At 41.7% G+C, this 6,035-nt stretch overlaps 1 pseudogene; it reads left to right on the plus strand.

The window, feature by feature from the left end:
- Positions 1-748: 748 nt before the first annotated feature.
- Positions 749-3,801, plus strand: LOC106604906 (gastrotropin-like; annotated as a pseudogene).
- The last annotated feature ends 2,234 nt before the right edge of the window (positions 3,802-6,035 follow it).

Consider the following 6,035-nt stretch of genomic DNA (forward strand, 5'->3'; position numbering starts at 1 on the left):
CGCCACCAGGTGGACATTCACTGAAAAGCACGACTCAGAACTAGTCATCAGTACAGCCAGTGTCATCAAGCCTTGAACTTCAGTTGTTATTATCTCAACTACGTTTCTGTATCGGTTTCTAAACCAAGGTTATCTTTTTCATCAATACTGACTTGGGACCTTATCACTGAATAAGATGGACCAGATCCCTATATTAAATATATGGCTCTGGGAGAGACCGCCGTAGGGGTAGTATAAGCAATACTATTACAATGTGCAGTGCATCTTATTAGGAACCTCTGTCTCTCATACTGCACAAACATGCGCAAATACTTGCTCTGTTCTGTATGACTCAATCACATCCCATACCACATCAACACCTCAAGCTCACTCATTTCTTAAAGCAACAGCAACCCAATACTGAATAGGATAGGTGACATTTCTGAGCACAACACTTGAGTGCCTGACTGTTTCTGCATACAACAACATTCCGTCATTGCATTGGCAATATAATGACAAGTTGGCATGACTGGCGTGTAGTCTACATACATCCTCTTTGGGCCTTTCTGTGCTGCAGTCAGGTTGGCCTATGTGTGGAGGAAGAGAATGAGGCTCTTTTGGCAGTGAGCCACTGAACGTTGGATGAGAAACATTTTGTTCTTTCAAAAGAAGCAGAAATCCACACCTTTCTAGAGTTCCTGTCAGGTCTCACCTGGCTCTTGTCTGGCACCTGGCTCTTGTCTTCACTGTTCTACATTGCTTCACCACCATGGCATTCTCTGGGAAGTACGAGCTCGAAAGTCAGGAAAACTATGATGAGTTTCTAGAGGCAATTGGTAAGTCAAAACACTCAACAATATTTTGAATTAGGGTATTGCACAGAACATTGTTGTTAACCTCAAAATCTCATCAATACTTCCCAACTAACCCTACCCCTAAACATAACCCTACCCTACCTTAGCTCAACCTAACCCTAGATAGGCAGGCAGATAGACAGACAGAGACAGACAGATAGATACAGTAGATAGATAGATATTATTGATCAATTATAACCCTACCATTATGTACTCTTCCCATAGGTTTTGCCAATGCCAAGACAGACATCAAGGTGATAACAGAGGTGCTTCAGGAGGGGGATGATTTCACCTGGTCTCAGGTGATCCCAAACTGGACCTGGACTAACAAATTCACCATCGAAAAGTAGTGTGAGTTAGAGACTATGAGACACTCCAAATTCACAGTGAGGGAATTTATGAACGAGTGAATGATTGAATATGCTTATTAAAATCATTGAATATCAGCTAAAGTATTCTAGAAGTTGTCATTCAAAGATCTGAACTTTTTTTGTCCTTCTTAGACCACCTTCACCATGGAAGGTGGCAAGATTGCTATTCCGTTCCCCCAGTACCGTTTTACTGCTGAGATCAGCGGGGAGAAGCTTATCATGGTAAGAGCAAGTGACCGAGATAGAGAGAAAGAAAGAGGAGAATGACTAAGATAGTAAGAGATTAAATGAAAGAGAGATACATATATATAGTGAAGCTGTGTCCGAATACCCATATTCCATTCTAAATAGTAGGCTTTTTGGGTATGCGATAATATACAGTTTTATAGTATTTTTGCGATCCTGGCTATATGAGTGATGTTTCTATTCCCACCAAGTAGGTGTTTGCCTTTCACGCCAGTGACCAGGGTTCGCTTCCCTTCCCCGCTGTTTGCTACATTGGTGTCAGAAGTGGGATGGTGCCCGTAAGCCCATCTGAGAGGCATGTACAGACCAGGAACTTGGTATTGCGGGACACACTCCCTCTAATGAAGGGGGTAATGTAACGACCTTAACTCAACATCTAGAGACCCCTTCAAAAGATTTGGATCTTTTGGCGTAATGGTTAAAGCTAGAATCCTTAGCTGCTACATACATTTTTGGACTTATAAATCCATTATACACTACCGGTCAGAAGTTTTATAACACCTTCTCATTCAAGGGTTTTTCTTTATTTTTACTATTTTCTACATTGTAGAATAATAGTGAAGACAACACCACGAAATAACACATATGTAGTAATCAAAAAAGTGTTAAATAAAGCAAAATATATTTTACATTTGAGATTCTTCAAATAGCCACCCTTTCCCTTGATGACAGCTTTGCACACTCTTGGCATTTTCTCAACCAGCTTCACCTGGAATGCTTTTCCAACAGTCGAAGGAGTTCCCACATATGATGAGCACTTGTTGGCTGCTTTTCCTTCATTCTGCGGTCTGACTCATCCCAAACCATCTCAATTTGGTTGAGGTCGGGGGATTGTGGAGTCCAGGTCATCTGATGCAGCACTCCATCACTCTCCTTCTTGGTAAAATAGCCCTTACACAGCCTGGAGGTGTGTTGGGTCATTGTCCTGTTGAAAAACAAATGAAAGTCCCGCTAAGCCCAAACCAGATGGGATGGTGTATTTCTGCAGAATGCTGTGGTCGCGATGATGGTTAAGTGTGCCTTGAATTCTAAATACATTACAGACAGTGTCACCAGCAAGTACCCCCACACCATAACACCTCCTCCTCAATGCTTTACGGTGGAAAATACACATGCAGAGATCATCCGTTCACCCACACCACGTTTAACAAAGACACAGCGGTTGGAACCAAAAATCTCACATTTGGACTCCAGACCAAAGGACAAATTTCCACCGGTCTAAAGTCCATTGCTCAAGTTTCTTGGCCCAAGCAAGTCTCTTCTTCTTATTGGTGTCCTTTAGTAGTGGTTTCTTGGCAGGAAATCAACCTTGAAGGCCTGATTAACACAGTCTCCTCCGAACAGTTGATGTTGAGATGGGTCTGTTACTTGGACTCTTTGAAGCATTTATTTGGGCTGCAATTTCTGAGGTTGGTAACACTAATGAACTTATCCTCTGCAGCAGAGGTAACTCTGGGTGTTCCTTTCCTGTGGTGGTCCTCATGAGAGCCAGTTTCATCAGTTCAGCCAGTTCTTGAAATGTTCCGTATTGACTGACCTCAATGTCTTAAAGTAATGAAGGACTGTCGTTTCTCTTTGCTTATTTGAGCTGTTCTTGCCATAATATTGACTTGGTCTTTTACCAAATAGGGCTATCTTCTGTATACCACCCATACCTTTCACAACACATATTATTGGCTCAAACGCATTAAAATTCCACAAATTCGACTGTACATTATTTCCACAAATGAACTTTTAAGAAGGAACACCTGTTAATTGAAATGCATTCCAGGTGAAGTTGGTTAAGGGAATGCCAAGAGTGTGCAAAGCTGTCATCAAGGCAAAGTGTGGCTATTTGAAGAATCTCAAACATAAAATATATTTTGATTTGTTTAACACTTTTTTGGTTACTATATGATTCCATATGTGTTATTTAATTGTTTTGATGTCTTCACTATTATTCGACAATGTAGAAAATAGTAAAAATAAAGAAAAACCCTTGAATGAGTAGGTGTTCTAAAACTTCAGACCGGTAGTGTATATACCTTATGAAGGCCTCAAGAGCATAGATCAACTGTTCTACCCTATCAGACCGCAAAATATAAGCTTGTTTTACTCCAACATTTGTAAACCATATATAGCCTCAAAACATGGTTAAAACTATAATTTCAATATCATGGATGGTTAGTCCTTGCATCCATGTCTCTGTCTATGAATTTGAGAGTGGTTAAACTTCTCCCATCCAGGGACGGACTGGGAGTAAAAAACGGCCCTGGACTTTGATCCAGATCGACCCACCAGAACCGGCCCCCGAATACTCCACCACGGCCGCCCTGCTAATGCACGCACGTACACACACGACCAGCCCTTAATACAGCCACCTAGCTGCATCACAACCATTGATCACTATTGCAGTACTACTTTAAAAAGGCAGCAGAACACACACACAAACACTGCACATTGTTATAAAACTTCTACAGAACACACACCTCACATCACATGAAGCCCAGAGTGAAAATGAGATTCAAAAATATCCACAATACTCATTGAGACATAGAACTGTCTAACTGCTGCTCAGGGTCAGTTGGCTGGCTTAGTGTCATGGGAGTACACCTTCTAAAAAACAATGGTTGAACACCTCTCCAAACATATAATGTTGCCTGTAAGAGAGCAGCACAAGCCATCATGAGTCATGATTCATCTACATCACCTGAAGCCTAGAGTAAAAAAGAGATGCTATAATATCCACAATACTCACTGAAGCATAGAACTGTCTAACTGCTGCTCAGGGTCAGCTGGCTGGCTTCACTCTGTCAAAGTACTGGACAGCAATATTACAGATAGGAAAAAGAGACGGAAATGTAGGAGTAAAATAATGGTCATGGTCAATAATGGTCAACTCTATCGATCACCATGTCAAAAAAAAAAAACATCCTCTCTGGGCAGCTTTAAAAAGAAAGCCAAAATATGTTTGATGTCTTCTGTGCCCATATGGATAACCCCTATGATGTAACTGCAATGATGAGATAGAGGTTCTTCTTCTCTGTTTTTGTTTTATTATTTCACTGCCATACTGTGTTCGATCTTGTCTAGCCATCTTGTCTCAAGAGGACCACAATGGAAATAAGTCCCAGACTTTAATGTGTTATCCTCGATGATTTTATTCATGTGCATGTATGGCTTTTTCAATGTTTTATGTGTGCTTGTTTTTTAAAATGGTCGAATTAATAAACTAAACTAAAGTATCCAGGGCCATTAGGATGTCCTTCTCGGTGGCCATCAGCATGAAGGCCTCTAGGTGTTCTTGTGAGAGAGTGCTCCTGAGTCTGCTCTTGATATAATTTAAGGTAGAAAAACTTTGCTCACAATCTACTTGGGTAACTGAGAGGGTGAGTAGGAACTTGTATCCAAGGCCAAGGATATGGTATGCATCAGTCAGCAGGTTGTACCGTCTCAGCATCTGGTAACAACACAGTGGACAATCTTTGCAGGATGAGCAGCATTTATTCTTCATTTCCACCTCATCTTCATTTCCATTAGGGCCATCCTCCACTGTCCTGGTCATGTATTCCTCCAATCCTGAAATGTTCAGTCTTTTCCACTGTACAGTGAGGCTTCTCAGCACATACGGCAAATTGTCAAAAGTTGCTTGGCTATCAAATCGAAGCAAACATTTGCTGAAGCAATGTCTCTGGAAGACCATTGGATGTTATTTGGGAGAAGTTTCTAGGGTCCAGAAGGGCTAGGTCAGCATATAAAATGCCATGAGACAGAATTCGCCTGTGGATACTATCTGTGACTGTATCCATAATTTGATTGTGGACTTGAACTTTATAGGCACTCTCTGCCTCTGTCAAAGCTTCGTCTTGAGCCATCTCTCCAGACATGATTTTCTTCTTTCTTGCCCTTTTCTGTGGCAGAGTGACTTCCACCTCCTCCAGCTCTGTGTCCTCATCCTGTTCTTTGATCTTCTTATTTGCAAACTGAACAAATGTGTCTGTAGTTGCCTTAATGGTGTCAAAGTCTCTTGACATGCCTTTCAGGGTTTCCTGTGTAGCCACAACCATTTGATGAGCAGACAGGATGTCCATACCACTTGTCTGCAGGTATTTGGACAGTGGTGACGTGTTCTCAAATATCCAGAGAAATATTTGAGCTGTCAGTATCGTCTTATACCAGAGAAGAGCCTCAGTAAATCCTCTTTCCTTCACCCGAAGAGTTGTCTTCATGTTGACCTGTCCTTGTATGGCTGATAGTGTGAGGAGTACTTCAACATAGAGACCCTGCTCTGGTTTTCCAAAGGATCCAAATACCTTCTTCAAAGCACTATCATTAGCCCACCAGCGTGTTTCTCCGATTGGAGACAGGCGTCTGTGTTGCGTGTCCTGGCTCTTCTTCTCCCACACATTCATCCTTTGGTAGGATTCACGGAGTAACACAGCAATGTCGTTAAGGAGAGCAAACAGCGACCCACTTGCTAAGACAATTTCAGTTGTGTCAGACAAAACCAGATTAAGGACATGTGCATAGCACCATACAGTGCCTTGCAAAAGTATTCATCCCCCTTGGCGTTTTTCCTATTTTGTTGCATTACAACCTGTAATTT

This window comes from Salmo salar, chromosome ssa05, assembly GCF_905237065.1.
Source record: "Salmo salar chromosome ssa05, Ssal_v3.1, whole genome shotgun sequence".
Classification (NCBI taxonomy): domain Eukaryota; kingdom Metazoa; phylum Chordata; class Actinopteri; order Salmoniformes; family Salmonidae; genus Salmo; species Salmo salar.